The 24,902-nt window shown below is 37.6% G+C and overlaps 1 long non-coding RNA gene across 1 annotated transcript in view; it reads left to right on the plus strand.

Annotated features, from left to right (window-relative positions):
* The window catches only part of LOC128930267 (uncharacterized), a 110,096-nt gene that overhangs the window by 47,987 nt on the left and 37,207 nt on the right, over window positions 1–24,902 (plus strand). The gene's annotated exons all lie outside the window — the stretch shown is intronic.

Below are 24,902 nucleotides of genomic sequence, written 5' to 3' on the forward strand. Positions count from 1 at the left end.
GTACAGTGATTTTCAAATACCTTTAGTATATACAATTCCACGTGATGGCATTTGGTCAAGTTCACACAGTTCTAACTCAAATTGTGACTCAAATCTAGAATTATTTCCACTTTACCATATTGTACTTCTCAATTTTGGATTGAGTAAGCTCCATATTTTACTTTTGTTTAAGTCTGGGCTAGGAAGTTACATGAAATGCTTAATATCTAATTTGTTGTTCTTTATTTCTGTACAGTGGTATTAGTCTAGACTTCTGTTGATGCATATATGTACACATATTGAATAGAGATACAGCATTTTTGGTTGTAACTGAATCTCTTCACTTTAATGTATATATTCCTGAGGTGCATCTGTTGTAAATTAAGTGATACATTCATAAAATGAAGAAAAGTAAAAATCATTTCCCCTTAAGAAATTAAAATATTACCAACTGAACTTGTTGACCTATTCAGAAACCAAATTTAACCCTGTGTATTCTATTTCTCATTTTATGAACACTCTAGAGATTGTAGCCCTCCCAGACCAGTCCTAACTGAGAGTCCCAAGGGTTCTTTTGGACACCTTGTTACGCTTTGGAAACATGATTTATGTTGCTAAATTTCAAATTGTTATTTCATAATGTGCCTCACAAAATACTGCCTTATCCTGTGACTCACTATTGTCAGTTGGAGGTTACCTCGGATTTAAATTATTTTCATGCTGGCAGTGCATGTACGAGGCTTTTGCTTTCATAATTTTTCTCAGCCTAAGCAGTTTGGAAAGGTCCAGATGGAAATGAACATATTGAACACTTAAAAAGAAATGTTTTTATTGTTTATGCAGGAAGTAAGTCTCATTTCTAAATACACAGAGAAGGTTGTTTCCCTTTTTATTAGAAGTTCCAAATGAAATAAAATCTTGGACCTCTGTATTTCCCTGCAGTAGTTAAGCTGATGCAGCAGATACTTTGGTTTTAATTATTTATGGATGAGCCATGTGAAATGGCTGCCAAAGGTAGCAAAGGGAAAATAATGGCTGGTATTACACAACTGACCTTGAATCCAGCTCTGATTGAAATTAATTACCAAAAGTTTTAAAATCTCAGCTTCTTATATGTTGGTAATGTCCTTCTCTGGTGATAATGAATAGTACTACTGTCTCACCATGAGCTGTACTTCTTCCAAGTATTTATTTCACAGTATTTGATATATCTGATCTTTGCAGAGAAAACAGTATTAATTGACTTTTTTTTTTCTAATTCCCGCCTACTGTGTTACTCTAACATTTATTCTTTGACATTCAATTAAGTCCAGCTGTGATTTTATAGAATGATTGTTCATAAAACCTGGCTCAATTTTGGACTGACCTCTAGAATATTTTTGACACTTAGAAGGTACAAGCAAATTGTCTCACATCTTTTATTTGTATTTCCATGTTTTCAGTCTAGTGTGCATTAGATGTGAACAACTGGATGGGGAAAATTATTGTTCCTGTTAATTCTAATTAGCTGCCCATCTTCCAAGGAGAGGGTATTCGGTCTGGATGGAAGTGGTACTAATTTATGCGTGTATAATCCCATCTTTAGAAAACATTTGCTTTAAAGCCACAGTGGTTTTCCCTATTATTTTAAAAGGCTGATTTAGTTTTTATATACTTGAATTTCAACAAAGGTATTGCCTCCAGCATTCCAGTTATGTTTCCCCCACAGTCACTGGATGGGTGCATACTTGGGATTGTCATATCATTGGTAGCTGGGGGCAAAGGTTCTGAAAGAGGAAACTTCACTAACAGAAAAATGAAAAGCACCACATTGGATTGCTGAGAAAATTCATTTACAATAAACAGTAATTAAACACGGATTATTAGGGTGGCACATTTACGATGTGCAAGTAGAAGTTGTGTCAACACCTTATAAAGCCCAGAAAGTAATTCAGCTGAAACATTTGCTTTGGGCTGAAGAACAAGGTTCTATTCTAAGGAAGAAGTAGGTTTGCTGTTTATTGTGCTGAAAAACTCTTTGTAATAGTCCTTTTGGTTGTAACCATTTAACACACATTTCCCAGTATTTAATATCATATAGTGCTATGGAGTCTAAGAGATTATTCCTCATTATTGATGAGCCTTTCTCATAACTGACTTGTTCTCCTTCTAAAGGCATCACTGAAAATATATATGGTAACTTAAGTTTGTTTTCTGAATACAAGTCTTAGCAATATGGCAGCTCTTAAAAACCCACGTTGGGAAGGTTGGCTCTCCCTTTATTATTGTCACCGACCGCTGCCTGGGTGCTTCATCCTTACAAGCTACTGGCCTCATATATCACTTGGGCTGGTCACCTCAGCCTCAGTCAAAAGTGATTAGGTTCCCCTGATACTCAGTGTCTACTCAACCACAGCTTTTATCTTCCTTAATAACCTTGTTGAAAGTAAACCCTCATATTTTATCTTCTCAGAGTTGACTTGATGAATGAGTGCCCTCTAATGTACTAATGCATAGGAGGTGGGAAGACAGTCTCCTTTTCAATGTGTCAATATTTATTTGGCCTTCTGAAAGAATTTCTGCTTAGCAGAATAGATCTCTAATAGTAAGAATGTCAACCAGGGAAGGCAAGGAAACCAGCACAGTGATTGTTGTGTAGGGAGTAGTAGGTGGAGGGTAATGTCAGATTAGTCTTGTTTGCCTCTTTCAGATTATGTTCTCTTTTTGGACATTTTATATAAGTTACACATTATGCTTTATGTGAATGGTATCAGATTTCAGTTAAAATGACTTTTTAAAAAAAGTAAGTCAAAGTTAGAACGTCATAAGAGGGAGGACTATATCTGCCTATAAAAGTATCAACACCAATTTCTAGAAAGTAACTTAGAACCTATAAAAATATTTTCCTCCTTTATTGCTCAAATATCACCCAGTTAAATAACTAATAACCATGTATAGCCAAAGTTCTGCCTAATTCAGATTTACTATGCAAATAAGTATGATTGATATTTTATTTAACTTAATATAATTGATTGAGAATATAAAGGTGGATAAGACAGCAAATGTGTCTTCAAAAAGGCATTTAGATAGTAAAACCCACTACTACTAGATTTATTATTCAAAAACCTATATTACGTCCCATTAAATAAATGGGATTTAGGTAGCCTTAGGTATAAACAACAAGAACATTTTTCCTGAAGAAATATCCCATGCACAAGTAATCCATGATGATTGTTGGAACTCTCAGTTTCTCTGTGATCTTTCCTAGATTTGAAAAATGAGCCACTTTTGTTTTAAGTTTAAATTGGAGTGTGATTATTATGTATATGGGCCATTTTTAAAAAGAGAGAATACCCAAAGATAGAAAAAGCTGACACTTGCAGACAGGAAGAGATGTGATAAGTCTCTCCCTACCTCTATTTCCCAAACAGGGCATTAATGTTTAAAAGTTCTGTGGAATAGCTTGTTAGTACAGGGAGGGACAGTGATTATGCCTGAACTGGGGTTGGGGATCGGGGGGTGGGAGGTAGAGAAATCTCAACTGGCAAATTTAGAGAGGATGAGGATAAAGATTCATATTTTCTCTAATTTTATGGAAAGAGAAAACAAGTTTCTGATATATGGAACATTGATGAGGAAATGAATAGATTCTCAGTAACAGAGATGTAGGGTAAATAACAAGTGGGACACCTGAGGGAACCAGTGAACCTATAGCTGAAGTCAGAGGACATTTGATAGTGGAGAGGTTGGCCCCAGCAGCTTCAAAGGACAGATGGGCTTAAATTGGAGGTTTCTCTGCTTTTAGTTTTTTTAAAAAAATTTTAAAATAATATTTATAGAACACTCAACAATGTTATGAGGCTCCATCTTCAAATTCATTTTGAAGATCAAAAGTTTTCTAATTCATTTTCTAATATTTAAATTTTTTTTTCCAGAAATTATTCTAATTGAATAGCTCTGTGACCCTCAGAAAAAAAATATGCTAGGATTCTTAGCTGGAGTCTAGACAAAGGAAAACAGAATCCTGACATCATTTCTTGTCAACATTCATGCAAATAAAATCGGTCAGAATTTCTCCTTATATGGGCATCTTTAAACCAAGGGTTACATGTGTGGACTGCTTGTTCAATGAGAAAGTAAATTGTAGGGCAGCATGGTAGAAATTGCCCGAATATGGTAGTCAGATCTCAGTTGAAATCCAAATTCAGTAAGTCACCAATTGTGTAACCTTCATAAATTGCCACAAGAGGTATGTCTGTGATATTTCCATTCCATTTTTCTTTGGCAAACTAAGAATAACTGCATGATTTCCTTCTCTATGACACTAGATTGCCTCCTCCTCTGATTTACTTGAGCCAGTGTTTGAGTAAACTTCTTGCCTGGAAAAATTACAGTCACCAAACTAATTCAGTTACTGTTCAGAATAAATACACAGGTAAGTTCTATATCAATTTCACAGTTTATCAGAACACCCAAAGGGATTAACCAGGATTGCTCCTGAATATATTCTATTGCTTCCAAAACTCAGAGTCACCAAGTTTATTTCTTCAGGAAACAAAGCCAGTGGGCAAAGAGAACAAAGAAGATTTTATTTACTTGTAAATAATGTTTCCCTTTACTAACAATCTTATAATGCTAAGAATACGCCTTGGTATAATTTATATGCCTCATTACATCATTTGTTATGCTTGAAGAAATTTTACCGGGTACTGCTGGGTTATTCTTTGTTCTTTTCTACATTCATTTGGTTTCTGTGCTTAAAGTTTTCTGAATAATACATCAAGGAAGAAGTATATATTAAATAAAGAGAAAATAGTAAAATAATATAAAATATTTTTCAGTGACTGTTTCATGCATTATAAATAATATTTATATTTGATATTAGGGCTAAAGTGCAAAAGAAGGAAGAGTTAGCAACTTGGGACTGAAAATATAGATTTTCTTGTGTGAAACTATTGTCTATAGGCCAAGATTTCTCAAATGACAAACACTATAAGGAGCTAACACCACATAAAATCACAAAACTTGGTAGTTTGAGAGCACAGGTTAAACAGAGAATAAATAATATTCATGTGACCTCCATTCATAATTAAGAGCTCATCTATGTGTGTTTATGAGCCTGAGGAAGAAAATGCAGTTAATCATAGGGTTCCTTATTCAAATTGAACCACATTGCTCTTTTGAGTGGTTATTTTAATACATCAGCTTTCATGAATTCTGTTTAGAGTAGGACATCAAATACAGAGCCACCTCTTCCCCTTGCAAGTTCATCAGAAGAACCATCAATAGCAAACACAATAAAAGAATTACTAGTATTTTGACTAGAGGACAGTATAAATCTTTAAATCGCAAACTGTTTAGGATTTAAATTAACCACAGAAAGTTTTCTGTCTCAAGCAACAAAGACCAGTGCAGATTAAAATACCACAATCTTCCAGTCATGTCAATCTATATGTCAAAATGTCTTCATGGTGGACTATAGCTTATATCCTACATATGGAGTTATTATGGTAATAAGCATACTGTTACAGAATGATCTGAAGTCTGAAAATTATCTTTGAGTGTTATCAGGATGGGCATTGATTTCTCAGTTGTCCTGGATCTAAAATATATTGTATTCAAAAGTGATAATATCTATCCCCATATCAGTTTAGTCATCCTTCTATACATCCATCCACACATATATTCATCCTTACATTCATCTATCTCTATGACAGTTATCTATTGAGAGGCTACTGTATGTTGGGAAATAAACCAGGTGTTGGAAATTCAAAAATGAATTAAATAAAATCCTTAAATTTAAGTTGCTTTAGGACCTCATGAAAAAAAGACAAGCATGCCGGTACCTAAGGCATAGCAGTTAATACTAGATGCTGAGATTCAAATCATGCCTCTGTACCTTATTAGCTCTATGACTCCAGGAAAGTTATATAACCTGACTGAACCTCAATTTCTTAATTTGTAGTGACATCAAGAAATGTGCTATTTTTGATGACGATTATGGAAAAAACACAAGAATTTACCTAGTTGATTGAGGTTAAAGATGGAAGAAATGAGAAAGAAATCAGAATATAGTTAATATCTCAAATAGTTTTCAAAGTAAACTCGTGAATGTAGGGAATGAGGGACTATAGGGATATGGAGACCTAATATGCAAAACATAGACATGAGAAGGCAGGGGTAACTTAGCAAAGGCTCTTGATAATGGCTGAACTGCGGGGTATATTTTAGCAGTGGGAGATGGGGTGGCTGGATCACAGAGGAACTTGTCAACAGCATACTGAGGCATTTGGACTTGAGCTGGCATGCCAGCATTTCTCAGACGTGGGCGAAAGGAAAATAACTCTTATGACTTCTTCCATTGTTCACTTCAGTTATATATATCATATTCTTTCTTATATGTATATAATGTGTGTATATATATATATATATATACATATATATAAAACGTGTGAAACAGCGTACAAACTCCTTACATAGAAAGCTCTTACGTAACTAAAAGAAACTTATAAGTTAAACACAAACAATCGTACAACAGAATTCAAAGTTGAAGGACTGCTACTTCTCCTTTTTATTAAGTTGCTGCTCTGAAATGAGCTTGCCTTGGTGCGGTCCTTTTGACTTTTCTTTGCCCATGCTAATAGTAACGTGCACCGTGTTATGGCTTAATTCAGTCTTCACATCTCTCCATTTTAACTATAGGACACCTTTATTTGTTTACATACCATGCTGGGATGACATTTGGGTCTAAGACATTAAGTTTCCCTATGTTATTGTTTTTTTTTTTTTTTAATCTTTGCCACAACAGTAGACTAGTGTCATTGGTTGCAGATAAGACAGTTAAGCCAACAGCTCTTCAGGTACCGAAATCATGTGGCAGAGCTACGCCATCTTTATCATACAGAATGGGCTTAGATTTATGTTTTGGATGATCGTTAAGAAATGTATACTTTGGCCAGGCACGGCGGCTCACGCCTGTAATCCCAGCACTTTGGGAGGCCGAGGTGGGCAGATCACGAGGTCTAGAGATCGAGACCATCCTGGCCAACACAGTGAAACCCCCATCTCTACTAAAATATAAAAATCAGCTGGGTGTGGTGATGCACGTCTGTACTCCCAGTACTCAGGAGGCTGAGGCAGGAGAATTGCTTGAACCGGGAGGCGGAGTTTGCAGTGAGCTGCGATCGCGCCACTGCACTCCAGCTTGGCGCCTGGCGACAGAGCGAGACTCTTTCTCCAGAAAACAACAACAACAACAACAACAACAACAACAACAACAACAAAAACAACAACAAAAAGAGAAATGTATACTTTGTCAGTGCTTAAAGAAGTCCAGAAGCCCTGGGACCATGGCTATAAAAATATCTTTGAAAAATACTTCCAGAAACAACAAAGGGTGCACTGAAGGGCTGAAAGTAAGGAAGAAATATGTACGGATTTTCTTTTGGAAAATTCACTGTGAACAGATAGGAAACGGAACACAGTCTAGGCAAAAGACGATAAAAATGTATAGCAGCCATGGGAACAAAGAGGAAAAAACAAATTGGAAAGTGAGATAGGTATATAATTGACAGGATTTGGTCTCAAATTGGATGCGGGCTGTAAGGGAAATTGAACATTCAAAGATGATTCTCCTATTTCTAGCATGGTTGCTTGGATAGCAGGGGATGCCACTGGCAAATGGGGAGAATGTTAGAGATGGAGTAGGTGTGGGAGGGAAAGCATGAGATTGGTTTTGGATATGTTCCTTCTGAAATGCAATAGCTGAGATAGAATAGACAATCAGAAATATGAGCCTGGAGCTTAAGGAAAGAAATTATGCCTTGGATTGATGATTGGTCATCACTGCTTACCTGTGGTGGCCGTGGCTTTGGACTTGTATGAGATTCCTACAGTGAGAGCATCAGGAGTTAGAAGAAAGCCAAAGATGGCCTCCCAGGTGATAGTGACACTTTAGGTGGGCAGATGGAAGACGAACAGCTCCAACAGAGACTGATGAGGACCTGAAAGATGAATAGACTTAGGAGAGCAGGCTGTCATTGGAGGTACTGCTGTGTCTTGCCTGAATCACTGTAGCAGCCTCACAAATTATTATTCTGGTTTAGGTATTTCTGTTCTCAAATCCATTTCCATCTTTCTTGCCATAGTGTGCATTTTAAGACAGAACTGTTTATTCTTTGTAATCTAGTATGTTTAAAGGATATTTATGCCTTTCCACTACTGTTTACCTTGTGGTCCTCTACAAATATCACATTTTCTGCCATTTATATGATGGCAAACAGATTAAATCAGAATAATATTTGCAAAGGTATATACTTACAAACGACCTTCTTTCCCTTTTACATGCTTTCCATTTTTGAGTACCCCAGGGCTGATCTATCTATTACCCATATATCTATTATCCATCCATCCATTATCTATCAATCATCTATCTTTCCATCTGTCTGTCTATCCATTCATCATCTGTCATCATCTTGAACTCTAAAATTTATATCCAGCTACTAACTTGCATTCTGCACTTGGCTCATCAATAAACATCTCAACTTTGAATATCCTCATTCCCTGAACTGTTTTTCCCAAGTGGTGCCATCTGAGTAAGCCAAAATTGAGCAGTAATCTTTTATTTTCTTCTACTCTTATCTCCAACATTAAAACATCAGCTAATTCTTAACAGCACATCCTTAACTCAAATATGTATCTCCTCCAAGTCCCCATTAACTGTCACTTTGCTGTAACCTTGGTCAGAGTTCTTTAGAGAAACAGAACCAACAGAACTATGTATATTTCTCTCTCTCTCTCTCTCTCTCCTCTCTCTCTCTCTCTCTCTCTCTCTCTCTCTCTGTGTGTGTGTGTGTGTGTGTGTGTGTGTGTGTAATCATATATATGGTCAGGAATAGGCTGAATCTAAATCAGAAGGAAGGAGAAGATCAATGTCCTGTCTTGAACTCAGTCAGGCAGAGAGAGAGAATTCATGCTTCGTCTGCTTTTTGTTCTATTCTGGCCTTCAATAGATTGGATGAGGCCCATCCACATTGGGGAGGGACATCTGCTTTACTCAGCCTGCTGATTCAGATGTTAATATCATCAAGAAACATCCTCATAGACACATGCAGAAATAATGTTGAACCAAATATCTGGGCATCTGGTAGCCCAGTCAAGTTGACACATAGAATTACCCATCACAGATGCTCCCCTACTCCTTTGTGTTCACTGCCTTGCAGTCTAGTTTTCACACAGCCGTATAAATTATATTTTAAAAAATGAACTCACATGAAATAATCCTCTAACCTGAAACCCTCTAATAACTTCTCAGTGGCCCTTTAATAAAATCCAAACTACTTACCATGGTGTGTAAAACCCTGTATAAGATCTACCATCATTGAAAGTCCTGCTGCTCACTGTGGTCCAGCCAGATTGACTTTCCTTCTGTCCTTTCTGATCTTCCATTTACTCCCCAAGTAGACAAACCGCTTTGCTATCCTAGGGCCTCCAATCTTCTATCTCATTTCTCAGAGTTTAGCAGAACTGCTTTTTCTCATCATTCTAGTCTCAGCCCAAATATCACCTCTTGGGATATAGCTTCGCATAGCCATATCTATAGCATCATTCTGGCCTTCATCTGTCACACAGTTATGCTACCTTGTAACTCTACATACCATGGAAGGTTAGAGAAAGGAACATTCCCACCAGCTGGGAAGTCTGGAGAGCAACAGAAAGATGTGAATATCTGAACATGTTAAATCTGAACTTCAAGTTTAACTCTGCCTCTTACCAATGTGCCTAGTTATGAAACATACTTGAATCTTAGTCTTAACTAAGACGGGGGAATGATTATCTCACAGCTGTAGTGAGAAGTAAAAGCAAGCATGAAAAACATACCACATGGCTGAGAGCCTGACACATGATAATTGCTTACAAAATATAATTCCCTTTCCATCACCCTCATTCCTACTCCTTTTCTATTTTTTTTTTAATGTGGGAAACTGTTTAGAATACAATATGTTAGATATAAAAGAGATTGTGGTTTATATCCTGAATTTGTCTCACTCTCCAATTTTTATAATTTAAAAATTAACTATACTGGAAAGTCAGCCATCCAGGTCACCAAGGAAAGTTTTTAAAAAGACCCATTCACTGAACCCACCCCAAGGTGTTCTACCAATAGCCTCTGTCAACCCTTGGCAGGAGACTGCAGCCTTCATGAACCTGGAGTTATGCAAGAAAATATTGGAGCAACCTCTACAAGGAGACACTCTTCAGATTCCACACAAGTGTGTTGCATTAACTCTTTGTTTCAGTCCTGTCCTGACCTTGAAATTCTATAAACACAATCCTAAGCCACCTATATAGACTCTGCGTTTAGACTGACTTGGCCTCTCTCAGCACCATTTGTGTATATTGAATGAGATGTCATCAGACCAGAGCCTGCAGGCCAAAATTGGCTGTCAACCTGCTTGTGTAAATAAAGGTTTTTTTTTGTTGTTGTTGTTGTTGTTGTTGGAAAGCAGCCACACTTATTTATTTACATATTGTTCAAAGCTTCTTTCATACTAAAAGGGCAGAATGGAGTTTTTGCAACAGAGATCAGATGGTCAGAAAAGCCTAGAATATTTACTGTTTGGTCCTTTAGAGTAAAAGTTCCCAGACACCTGTGTTATAATTGTCCAACCCTTTTTATTGCCATCTTTTTATAGACAAAGCATGTGTTGAGGACTTATTAAATGCCATTCCCTGGGCTGTATGCTGAGAGTAGACTAGGGAACTAAGGAAGCTGCTATTCTCAGGGAGTCCACAGTCTATGTTGATAATTCCTAACTAACTGGTGGAGATAAACAATTCTTGCCCACTTTCTCTCATTGATCCCAGAGGATATTGTTAAGGAAAGTAACAATAAAAAGGAAGATGCTTCATATACAAGACTTTCCCCACCACACCTAAAGTTTGTCCTGATTCAAATGCCCCTGACATGGATGTTTCCATGGTGGAAATAAGTCTTATGGGAAAGGAAAATACCCTCTTGCTCTCCCCGGATTTTTGGCTTCAGCATGACTCTGCTCTCTGAGCTAGGTTACACTTTGAGATTTTCAAGACATTTCTTGCTAAAGACAATTTGCCCATTATAATTTTTTTAAGTTTCCTCTTTCCGTGAAAGCTTTCATGTTTTATTACAATGTCTTTAAGTTATGTTGTGTTTCAAATGTTGCTCATAAACTCTTTGACATATGTAAAGTGTTCACTTTTTGTTCAAATATAGTATCAGCATGCCAGAAATTACAAGTAAAAAATAGTCATTGGAATATGGGTGCACAGGCAGCTGAGTTCCAACAGTTTTTTCCCCTAGTTGACAAGATGTGCATGAATGTTACATATATGCAAATGAGGCTGAAGTTGGAGAGCATCCTTGTTCTTTTGTTTGCGCTAAAAGACGCAGCAGAAGAGGATGTGTTGATAGATCAGCTCAACCCGCCACAAAACAAATAATTTGTGTGCTTCGAAATAATTCAGTTTGTGACACTAAAAAACAACAAATAATGACATGAGATCTTGTTATTTTCCAACCTCTTCTCAGGAATCTCCGCACCTTGAGTTTTATAGCAACAAATAAGAATTTAGATTATTAAAAAAAAAAAGAAATTTAACTTGCTTTATTACCCAATTTAGTTGTGAATACAATTTTTAATGAAATAGAAAAATTAATGAAGTTATGTTTAAGATAAGGTGAATTTTATGTTTGCATTTACTAATCAAATGTGAAAAGTCTTTTAGAAATTTAAAATATGAGGATATTTTCTAATTCTGTCTTCTCTGTAAAATCAGATTATTATCTTTTCTCTTTTGAACAAAAAAGTTTAGGGAAATTTTTTACTTCTCTTCATTTTCCCTTGAAATGTTTTAGAATTTTTTTTTTACATTTCAAGTTTCTAATGCATAGAACATGAAATTAATTTAATATCCCTCTCTGCTCCAATGTTCTGTGGTCCAGGAAAAAAAAACACCCTCAATTTTGCACAGATTTTAAAAAGAGGACAGGGTGATATCAGAGTAAAACCCACATTTCTTACCTCCTTTGAGTCTGTGTGTCTACCATCATTTTTTCTCTGATTTTTTTTAACTCATATTTTTCTTCTCTGATTTTTTTTGAACACTTTCTCTTTCCTTCTTGAGGTCTGTACTGTTGAACCAGCCTTACCAAGTGACATATGATTCAGTTTTTCTTGGTCAAGCATTCTTCACTGGCTGCATGGCAACTTCGCAGCCCTTGCCTTATCACAGAGGCAGCCCCCAGGGAGCCTGGGTTTGGTGCACAGGCACAGGCCCTGGGAGGTGCAAATCTCAGGGAGCTCCTTTCCCCTTCTCTTGGATTCATCTCCACCAGATCTTTCCACAGCTCCTTAAGTTCCACCGTCCTCACTGCAGTGATCATCTTAGAATCTGAAGATAGACGGCTTTTATCTGTGGCCCCTTGCCATTCATATATCCATTTTCTATTTCTTACCTGTCTTTTGGACTGGGGATTAATTATTGTGCTGATGCTAAAAATAATAATGGCAAGAGAGGCTATCCTCTATGGAGCCTGTACAATGTCCCAGCCACTGTGACAAACCATTGACATTCAGAAAGCTCTTTTAACCTCTCATCTCCCATCAAGATGGATATTATTAGGCCAATTTAGAGTTACAGAAACCGAGGCTTAGTAAAGTATTATTTGAAACCTGCCTGTGAAGCTGAGTTCAGAGCCTAGATCTATCTCAGTTCCCCGCTTATTTCCTTTGTGCTGTGCCTTACAACTTCATATTCCTATTTGATTCCTTTCCTTCAACACATTCATGAATGTTCTGAATTTGAAACCTGCCCCTCCGGCACTGCTGTACATATCTATTTCCTTTTTCTAAGGAAATCTCAGCTTCTGTCTCTTCATGCTCTCTTTTATTTTATTTTTGTAAAAATACCCCATGAAGGCTGCATTACTTCATATGTATTCGTGGTCCTTTCCACTACTATCCTCACTGAATCATTATTATAAACCTTTTAGTTGACTAAGCTGTTTTGGGCGTGGATGGAAATAAGCATGCAAAATATATTTGTCAATTCCTGGATGGACAGACAAGGCTTTTTCACATGAATTATAAATTAAATACCTTGAGGAAGATTTGCTCTAAGATATGTGGGAATTTACATCTAATCCAATATAAAGGAGGTTTCTTAGTTTCACACTTAAGTTACCTGCTTTCATTTTGTTTTTTCTTTAATCTTCTGATGCTTTACTTCTCTGACACCTTTTCCTCCCTTTGAATCATTCATCTTGGCTGTTTTCTCTTCGCTTTTTTCTGTTATGTTCTCCCAAAGCTTGGTTCTGAGTTATTTCTTCTCCTTTTTCATTATTTTTCTTTGCTATATTACAACTTTTAAGTAGTTTACATCCATTATCCCTCATTCTCAAATACAACACCCTTTTATGGATGAGGAGAGACTTCTGCAAATTAAGAAACTCAAGGACGTTCACACAGCTGGTGTTAAAATGGTTGGGGGTGAGAGTCAATCTACCCTGTGATAGTTCTTCATTGCCACTTTGGTTTAAAAAAGTTTTCTTTATGTACTATTTTGTCTCGCTTAATGACACATTGAGAGTATTCCAAACAAATTATGTTGGAAGTCGTTTGGTTTGATGATTGCATTTAGAGAGATGAAAGATGAAACTGGGATCTGGAAGCCAATGAGGTGATTGTGAAACTGCTGGAGTGTTATTCTAAAGAAGCAACTTTCTTAATTTCTACCATATCTGGGGCTATTGCTATGATCTCCAGCAGAGCCTTCTAATTCTTATTAACAGTTTTCCAATTTTGTTTTAAAGAAGTAGAGAATGGATCTTTCTCTTTAAGCTTCTCTTAATGCAGGCCCAATCATAAAAAATTGTCTAAAGGAAAAGGAAGGATAAGGCAGATGTGCAACCCCTTTCCTCTCCACATCAGGCAAAGATCATGGTTAGTTAGCAAATCCTTTTTGTTTCATTCTATTCTCTGGGTCACCTGGCAGTTAGCAACCCTGTGGGTTGGTGGGGGAGGAAAGAGCAGGAGGAAAAATGCTTTGTCCCCTCTTTCTATAAATTTAAGCCCATTTCCTCTTGTCCTTTCTCAGGGGTAAGCTTATATTTCCATTTTAAATATGAGCTCCCAAAGGGCATTAACCATGTCATTTTTACTTAACTGCATTTTATTTTTTCCAGTGTGATGCTGTGTTCACACAACTGATCTATAGTCATATAAAGAAAATGATGAAAACTGCATTCCAGTGACTATAAGCTAATATTTTATAGGCCACTGTAATGAAAGTTTTGATCACGGTTGTAAATCATGCCTAGAACATACGTTACTTAGGGTCTGTATTAACAATATCATGAATATATCATAAAACACTGGGCGTTTTGTTTTGAACTCTTCTAATTAGGGTTTTGTGATAATTAGCCAAAGCAGAATAATATTTACCTCTGCACTCTGCATGGAATAAGAACGTTTATAGCTAAGAAATGGATGACATAAACAAAGGCATAGGGCATGTTTGACTTCTTTGTGCAGTTTTGTAGAAGTGGATTATAATGTTATAGATTTTATAGAAGTGAATTATAATGTGATGGATTACAGTTTTGTAAACTCACGTTAAGCAACACGTATATTTTAAAACATGGAAAATTTCAGCTTGAATTTTGATTCTAAAGTCATGATATTTGTAATACATGAAAGTAAGTAAAATATATTTCCTTATTATCTACTTGTTACAAAAACACTAATACAAAACCACCTTGCTATGATTCTGGGCTAATTAGTAAAATTGCACATATTACTAATTGTTTTTAAATTTTTTTAGCTTCCTTTTCTTTCTTGTTTTATGGATCTTTTTTCCCCCTCTTTTTCACACAAGGAATTGCAAACAAATAATTTTAATATATTAGGTGGTTTCCTTTTGCAAAGCAGTGAGCCTAGGTCATGGGGCACATTTGGGCTTATGTTTTTATGTACAGATCTTCTGTGTTTGAGGAAAGAATTTTAACTTATTTCTTTTTCTATGAACTTTCAAATGGAAGGCAGTTCATTCTGCTTTCCTGTCATAGCTCAGGGGAAGATAGCTTTTTCTCTGGTTTAGGGATCTCTGTTTTCCAAACCCTGGGAGGTTAAAAAGTTACCTTCACTGATTAACGGAGAAATGAGTAAATTTGGACCTGGAGAGCTACGAGCTTGGAGAGATGGGGTGCTGAGGTTATGTACATTTTAAATGAATTCTGATTTTATTAGACTCATTTTCATAATTTGAAGAATGCATGTGGTTTGCATAAAATACTTCTTTAGGATTGCTTATCCTCATAATTTCTGTAATTTTGTGTCTATGAATGTTTAATAGATTTTTCCCTGTTTTTCTCTCCTGCCCCACTCCTTTTAAATTGATAGTTCTAATTCATTTGTACTAAGTTTAGCCTCAGGAGATAAAAATAGCAGGAAATGCCCAGACACCCTCTTCTGGGAAGATTCTCAGGAGAGACTGGTCTGCTTTTCAGGAAAATACCTGGTTTACTCTTTGCTTGCTATCAGTGACGACTGACTGTGCACCTTTGCAAGAAGGTCAGCCCAACTGGCAAGCTTATTTCATTGAAAAATGGGGCCTGGGCAACCTGAAGCACTCCAGTGGCAGCATTTTTATGAGGCTGGAAATTGGAAACACAGTGTGCAAGCCCTTTCTTCCCTCTTTCTGACCAAATCTTGCCTTTTCCTAATTGTATTAGATTTTTGTGTACCAAGACATTTGAGCTGCTACACAGAGGATTATCCTACACAATAGAAAACTCTAAAAGAAAATTAAGCCAAACGTAGGCAGCAAAGTCAACAAGGAACTGCAAAGTAACTAGTGTTGACTGATGCCCATCAAGGAAGCTTGGACTGAGACTTGCTGTTTATGTCAAACCACAAGGTGATTTTCAGTTTTCCCACACCCATGCTTCCTAAGAAACTCAACTGGCCAAATAATTTCGATTCTTAATTCTCCTTGCAACATACATTATATGCCACCTGAACTTCACAGGAGTGATGCTAGGCTCTGTATACTGATTAAACTAAGGTTCATAGTTATTTTAATATTTCAACAGTCTAGCTATCTGTAGACACAGCACAAGCCTTGAAGTTGAGAAAGTGTAGCCTGACTTAATGCTCTATGATTTACTGGCAATGGGTGAAGGAGAGTCATTGGGTGCCCTAGTTTCATGATTCATGCAATGGAGTTAATAATGGTGACAATAATCAGCCAGCTGGCGTGGCCCACACCTGTAATCCCAGCACGTTGGGAGGCTGAGGGGGGTGGATCACCTGAGGTGCACATCTTCACAGTCACATTCTCTGCAAGCTGTAACACGATGCCCACGACAGTTGTATGTTCTGTTGTTCCCTCCTATCAGTGTGCAAGTTCTCCTCCTCTATGGCTGATTTCTGGCTTATCTGAAGGTAGCAATGATTGCATGAGTTGTTGAAAGCAGTCTTGCCTTGGTTCATTCTCACGCTGTTAATAAAGACATCCCAAGACTGGGTAATTTATAAAGAAAAGAGGGTTAACTGATTCACAGTTCAGCATGGCTGGGGAGCTTCAGGAATCTTACAATAATGGTGGAAGGGGAAGCAAAAACATCCGTCTTTACATGGCAGCAGCAAAGAGAAGTGACAAACAAAATGGGGGAAAAGCCCCTAATAAACCATCAGATCTCATGAAAAGTCACTCACTGACATCCAAACAGTATGAGAAAAATTGCCCCCATGACTTAATTATCTCCACCTGGTCCCACCCTTGACACGTGGGGATTATTACAATTCAAGGTGAGATTTAGGTGGGGACACAGAGTGAAACCATGTCATTCCTCACCTGGCTCCTCCCATATCTCATGTCCTCACTTTTAAAAACACAATCATGCCCTTCCAACAGTCCCCCAACATCTTAAATTATTCCAGCATTAACCAAAAGTCCACATCCTAAAGTCACACCTGAGCCAAGGCAAGTCCCTTTAGCCTATGATCCTGTACAATTAAAAACAAACTGGTTACTTCGTAGATACAATGGGGATGCAGGTATTGGGGAAATACACCCATTCCAAATGGTGAAATTGGCCAAAACAAAGGGGTTACAAGCCCCATGCAAGTCTGAATCTAATGAGGAAGTACTTAAATTTTAAAGCTCTGAAATAATCTCCTTTGACTCAATGTCTTACATCCAGGTCACACTGAAAACAGAGGTGGGCTTGGGTAACTCTGCCTCGGTAGCTTTGTGGGGTATACCTCCCTCTCAGCTGCTTTGACAGGCTGGCATTGAGTGATTGGCTTTTCCTTGCACACAGTACAAGCTGTTGGTGGATCTACCATTCTGGGGTCTAGAGGATGGAGGCCCTTATCTCACAGCTCCACTAGGCAGTGCCCCAGTGGACACTCAGTGTGAGGGCTCCAACCTCACATTTCCCTTCTGCATGGCCCTAGCAGAGGTTCTCCATGAGCGGTCTACCCCTACAGCATACTTCTGCCTGGACATCCAGGTTTTTTCATACATCTTCCAAACACTAGACAGACGTTACCAAACCTCAGTTCTTGACTTCTGTGCACCTGCAGGCTCAACACCACATGGAAGTGGCTAAGACTTGGGGCTTGTACCCTTTGAAGCAACAGCCTGAGCTCTAAATTGGCCCCTTTTAGCCAGGGCTGGGACACAGGTTACCAAGTCCTACGACTGCATGTATCAGCAAGGCCCTGGTCCCAGCCCACAAAACAATTTTTCTTCCTAGGCTGCACGGCTTGTGCTGGGAGGGGCTGTTATGAAGACCTCTGACATGCCCTGGAGACATTTTCCCCATTATCTTGATGATTAACATTTGACTCCTCATTGCTTATGCAAATTTATGCAGCTGGCTTGAATTTCTCCTGAGAAAATGGGTTTTTCTTTTCTATCGCATTATCAGACTGAAAATCTTCTGAACTTTATTTGTCCTGCTTCCCTTTTAAACATAAGTTCCAATTTTAAACCATATCTTTGTGAATACATAAAACTAAGTGCTTTTAACAGCACTCAAGTCAGATTTTGAATGCTTTGCTGCTTAAGAATTTCTTCCATCAGATACTGTAAACCATCTCTCTCAAGTTCAAAGTTTCACAGATCTCTAGGGGAGGGGAGAAATGCTGCCAATGTCTTTGCTAAAATACAGAAAGGGTCATGTTTATTCCAGTTCCTAACAAATTCATCATCTCCATCTAAGACTACCTTAGCGTAGACTACATTGTCCAAATAACTATTAGTATTTCAAACAAAGCCGTTCAACAAGTCTCTGGGAAGTTCCAAACTTTCCCACATCTCCCTGTCTTCTTCTCAGCCTTCTAGACTGTTCCATCCTCTGCCTGTTACCCAGTTCCAAAGTTGCTTCCACATTTTTAGGTATATTTACAGCAGTCCCCTACTCTACTTGTACCAATTTATTGTATTAGTCCGTTTTCCCACTGCTAATAAAGACATACCCAAGACTGATAATGTATAAAGAAGAGGTTTAATTAACTCGCAGTTCAGCACAGCTAGGGGCTTCAGAAAACTTACAATCATGGTGGAAGGTGAAGTAAACACATCCTTCTTCCCATGGTGGCAACAAAGAGAAATGCCAAGCAAAAAGGGGAAAAGCCCCTTGTAAAACCATCAGATGTCATAAAAGCTCACTCACTGTCATGAGAACAGCATGGAGGAAGGAATCTACCCCGTAATTCAATTTTGTCTACCTGGTCTTGCCCTTGACATGTGAGAATCACTAGCATTCAAAGTGCAATTTGGGTGAGAACACAGAGCCAAACCGTTTCAAGTCTGCTCTGGGTTTTGTTGGATGTTTTCTTGCTCATTTGAAAACTTGTAACAGTTATTGCTAAAAGGATAATGACATGCTAAGCAGTGCAACTTATGCAGTCCCTTTGGCTCATTTACTTGACTTAAAAAAAATATTGTGAGGTTGATCAGATTATCAGTCAAACAAGTGTGCCAAGTTTTGCCCGTGTTGTTTCTGCTTTTGGTATTTGTAGCAGTTCGTTGCTTACTCTGATAAGGACATATCTGATAAGACCGAGGTCAGATTTTCTATTTGCCTCTGCCACTAATAAATGAGAAATTCTGTCCTTTGTACCCAGACTTATACTTTATTTTATAAAACCATTCTGCTTTCATTTAGCCCCTATTTGAATATATTTAACTTATCACCCAAGAAAGTTATTTCTTAGGAATGAGACTTTTTACATTGCTGATTTCTTTGGGTTCTATTTAAGGTCTTATTCCATTTTGTAATGGCACATTCTTTTTCTCTCTAGTGGAGATGGTAGGACATGTCAGTGAAATCTTTATGTTAATATAGATATCTACACCTTAGGAGGAATTTTGAATGCTAGGGAGATATCTTATTTCTAATTTTAAAAATCCTCACCATGTTTGTACTGGCTTAAAGTCATTACTTATTTCTTTGGAGTTTTAAGACAATTTGCATCACTTGCAAGTGAATTATATTTCGTTTTTCTTCGTGCTTAATATTATTGTATTGTCATTTAAATTGGAGCAAGTTTCACATATGGAATATTCTCTTTCCTAAGCCTTTCCCAAGTTCTCCCAAATTCTTGAATTCAAGAGCAAGTCTTTTAAAACACATTCTGAAGGTGACTCTGGGGAGACAGCAACTTGAACATAACTTCTTTGCACTCTACTATTCATTCTGAAGCAATTTGTTTTGTCTCTCTTGAGACAAGTGCCTGCTGTGCAAGGGAGCTACTGGTTTTGGTGAATTTTAGGAGATGGAGAAGAGAGCTGCTGCTTCCTTGGCAATCAGGGGAGAAGGTCAGCTTTGACCTCTTGTGAATTGTCTTTTCTTTTTTTTACAATTGTTAAAAATTGACAAGTTAAAATTGTATAAAGTTTAGTACATACCATGATGTTTTCACACACACACACACACACACACACACACACACACACACACAATTGATTAAGGTATTTAAACATTTGCATTACCTCACATACTTATCAATTTGGAGGTTGAGGACAGTTTACTCTCTTAATAATTTTCAAGTATACAATACACTTTAGTAACTATAGTCACCATGGTATACAACAGATCCCTTAAACTTAATCTCCCTGTATAACGTGTCCAACATCCCCTCAATCCCTTCACCCCCAGCCTTTGGTTGCAACCATTTACTCTGTGTCTATGAGTTCATCTATTTTAGATTCCAGTGCGTGTAAATTTCCAGGGTTTTAATGATTCCACAAAAGTAAAAATTGGTTGAATAGAAGGCTGAGGTTCCAGGTCTTTGTGTGTGAGATAATGTGGGAGGTAATAGAGCATTTTTATTTGAGGGTTTCACCTGAGGCTCAGAGTTGACTGGAAGCCCCAGTCCATAGGGGCAGAGATAATTTTAAATGGACTTACTTTTTACTGAAGGATGAACATTGAAAGATGTATAAATGAATGTATTAAAATCCACACAATTATATTTGTTGTGGTAAAACTTCTTAAATTATCAGATAGAAACAAGTTTTGACCAGGCGCGGTGGCTCATGCCTGTAATCCCAGCACTTTGGAAGGCCGAGGCTGGCGGATCACAAGGTCAAGAGATTGAGGCCATCCTGGCCAACATGGTGAAACTCTGTCTCTACTAAAAATACAAAAAAATTAGCTGGGCGTGGTGGCAAGTGCCTGTGGTCCCAGCTACTCGGGAGGCTGAGGCAGGAGAATTGCTTGAACCCGGGAGGTGGAGGTTGTGGTGAGCCCAGGTCACGCCACTGCACTGCAGCCTGGTGCCTGGTGACAGAGTGAGACTCTGTCTCAAAAAAAAAGAAGAAGAAGAAAAAAAAAAAGAAACAAGTTTTATAAGCTTCTTAGTCAGTGGTTCTCAGCTGGGAGCATTTTGATACCAGGGAACATTTGGCAATGTCTGGAGACTTTTTTTTTTTTTGAGGAGGAGTCTCATTCCATCACCAGGCTGGAGTGCAGTGGTGCAATCTCGGCTCACTGCAACTTCTGCCCACGCCCCCCACCACCTCCCGCCACCTCCCAGGTTCAAGCAATTCTCCTGCCTCTGCCTCTGCCTCCCCTCCCAAATAGCTAGGACTACAGTCGTGTGCCACTAAGCCCAGCTAATTTTTGTATTTTTAGTAGAGATGGAGTTTCACCATGTTGGCCCTGATGGTCTCGATCTCTTGACCTCATGATCCACCTGCCTCAGCCTCCCAAAGTGTTGGGATTACAGGCGTGAGCCACTATGCCGGGCCTGAAGATAATTTTGATTGACATAATTGAGCATGTGCTCTTGGCTTCTAGTGAGTAGAGGGCAGGGTTGCTACTTAACATCCTACAATGCACAGAACAGCCCTATGACAAAGAATTATCCAGTCTGATAAGTCAGTAATGCTGCGGTGCAAAAAACAGGTTCTTACAAAGGAAAATGAGTTTAGACTGGTAGTAGATTCTTTATCTGTAAGCCTAGATGACTATAACTATAAGAAATGCTAGAGAATCTGTAATTCGACAGCAAAGGGCTGCAAGGGAAGGGAATAATGCTATTTCCAGTCAAAAGTTTGTCATCCTAGTATCTAATTTGAGGAAAGTGCTAAGAAAATGACATTAATACGTGACAAAGTGACCAGGATAGAGACCTCAGGATCTCTTAATCCACCTATAATATAGAGTGAAAACATATAAGCTAAGGATAGATATAATATATAACATAATAGCTCTTGAAAGTGAACATTCATTCTTTCATAGAAATATTGATAATGTCTGAAATTTTTAATCAAACTCTAGGAGTAGGAGGAAGTTGTGAATGAGAAAGTGGAGATACAAACATTTCTGAGATCTCATGAATAGTGGAGAGGGGGAGGGTAGGAGAAAAAGATTAAGAAGATTCCGAAGGTCTTATTGTATAGGTTGGGGTGGGGGAGAAGTAGATAAATTTGGAAAGATAATGTGAAGAATTACAGGTTGTCTTGTTCAAATTAATTCAATATATGCTAATAGTAACCATTAATGGGATAAAAAAGTATAGTAGAGTTACAAATGAATGAGGGAAAATGAAGTGGACAATATTCGTATCCAACTAGCAGAAGTAAAAGGGGAAACCATGCAAGAAGAAAAGGAAAGAAAAAATGCAGAATGGCAGGCATGCAGTTGTATGTATATTGTGATTCAGTGATTAAATGTCCATGGACTGAAATAACTTCTTAAAATATAGAAACTCTAACTACATTAAAATGTAAAAAAATGACAATGTGTGGCAAAGATGGCTTGATAAACAAATAGATTGCCTTTTCTTCTCTGGCTCATAGCTAGACTGTGTCCAGGGCCTCTTTGAGGTTGAGTGTGTCCCTGGGACTGAGTCATACCTAATGGAATATGTAAGCAAGTGTGGCCAGCTGAGTTAATGGCCTTGACGATAGAAATTGCTCCTATGTAATTCTCTTCCCATGAGTGCTGGCCAGAGTCCACGGTGATGGTATTACAAGAAAGATGGACAGAGGCTGGATTTGTCCCTAAAGGGCTGCATGGCTGCCTACCCAATGTGTACACTGAACTGGTGTGGTAAAATGTTGTTGAAGTCACCGAGATTTGGTGTTTTTGTCATAGCCGTTAACCTATTTGATGACTACAACTATGCATGTGATTGCCTTTCTGTTAAATGTGGTTAGCATCCTCCAGTGTGTGGCAGCCTGCCCTACTGACAATGGTTTAAAATAATTAAGATACCCTATTTGGTGAGGATGATGGGAAAGAGACACTTCAACCAATCAACTTTGTCAGTTAAATCGTACTTAACTTTGTGGAAAGCATTTGTTAAAACCCAAAATTCAACAGGCTAAGTAATGTTCATTCCCTGTGAACCAGCGATTTCACTTCTAGGAATTTGTCCTAAGAAGTATTTACAGATTTTTTTAATGGTGGATTTTTTAAAAAGATAGATAAATAAAATTTTATTATTACAATGTAGAAATATTAACACTATAAAAATACAGTAGGATATTGGTTAAATTGTAATGCTTTTAAGATGTACTAATAAGTGGTGTTAAAGTCACATTGAGTCTGAATATCCCTAAATATCCCAAATGGAACATTTTCAGGTTATATGGTTGTCTGAAAAATTACAAGATATAAAAGTTTTATGTGTAATATATTATCTTATTGGAAATAGATGTACCAAGATGCTAATGGTTTTGATTCAATATTTGTGTAAGCCGTTTTTTGATTTCTAAGTTTTCAAAGATGATTAGTTATTACTTTTGTGATTTAAAAAACTAACAAAAAATAGCTTTTTCTTTCATGTATCCTCCAATTTAGATGATTCAGAGAATACCCAAAAGCTTTAAAGAGCTGTCTGTTCAGACTCTCTTCATGTTGTGCAAAGAATTCAATTTTAGCCCAGATCATAGCAAACAAGCTGTACTACAGGTAATACATCTTTACATAGTGGTGTTCATTTTCCATGAGGACTGGGCTTTAAAATCCACACTTTAAGAAAAACATGCATATTGATAAAATTACTCTCAAAAATCTTTTAGGAAAGCACTATATACAAAACGTTTTTACCACTTTTTTCTCCAAAATTATATCAAATCCTCATTCTTCAGCTGAGTAGTTGATTCACTTGTGTTTAGGGAGAATTGGGTAGCAAGCTGAGCAGAATTTAAGAGGCAAATAGCAAGGATCAACTGGGACAGCAGCAGATTCAATCCCATTTCACTCTCATTGTGAAACACAAGCACTGACTGAGCAGAATGGTGGGAAGAGTCATCAGACATTTCTATTCATTCTCTCTCTCTGATCAAGCACATAGAGCAGAATCATCAAATGTCACACCCATATTTGCTCTGACTCAATTGTGCTATTTTCACAGTCTAAATTCCATTAAGGTGAGACCTGCATTGATTTGACAATATTTTTAGCAGTGTTCTAGTTTGTTAAAAATGTGTTGAGCTGGCCCATGCTATTTGAGAGCAAGCATTTTTGAGGAGACATTATAACCTTTTTTATTTTTTTCAGAACAAGAAGTGAACTTTTGGAATGCAAGACTATAAACAAGTAGTACCATTCTTGCAAAAACATTTGATATTATGGATATGTATTCTACTCTAAAACTTTTCATCCTAATTCCCCAACTCATTTTTCTCTTGCCAAAGATGGCCTGTGATTGAAGTAACTAAAATTAGGAGGAAGAATTGCATGTGAATGAAAACCCATCAAAATACTTTAGGATCATCTGTACATACATTCAAGCTCACGAGTGTAGGCTACATTTAAAATTTTTATTTTAAATCAAGAATGCATTGCAAAGTATTTAATGAGGTGCCAGAACTGGGGACTTATACAACCTTCTGCAATTTCACACTCATATTGCATGCATTTTGTGTGGAGAAAATTAAAGTTTCCAGCTGCTGTTGCATAAGACACAGAAGTCCCCAATACACTTATAAATGATACTTCCCTTCACATGGAAGAGATTAGGGCCACATCTGCTGCAGTTTAGCTGACAGACATGGTGTGGATGGTGTCAAGAATCACGCTGCACTGGAGTCTAGTAAGAGAACAGGAGGCCACCACCCATGGAGGAGCTGGGTTTACAAGGTTCTTATGGGACACCATTTAGTGAGGCTGGCTGAGTCCATACAATAAGATGAAACATTTCACACTTGCTCTGTGAAAACTCATTCATAATGTTTGCCTGCACATGCCACTAGGATGTACGTTAGATGTATTTTACTTATAAGTTTGATGATATCCATCTGTTGCGTACATCAAAGTTATCAGAGATACAGACACATTGCCATTGGTCATTGTAGTCACAGTTGCATGGAGACAGGCTAGGTCAAAAGACAGTAACAGTTGGAATGGGTAGAGGTGAATGAATTACCAGGAGCCT

This window comes from Callithrix jacchus, chromosome 1, assembly GCF_049354715.1.
Source record: "Callithrix jacchus isolate 240 chromosome 1, calJac240_pri, whole genome shotgun sequence".
Taxonomy (NCBI): domain Eukaryota; kingdom Metazoa; phylum Chordata; class Mammalia; order Primates; family Cebidae; genus Callithrix; species Callithrix jacchus.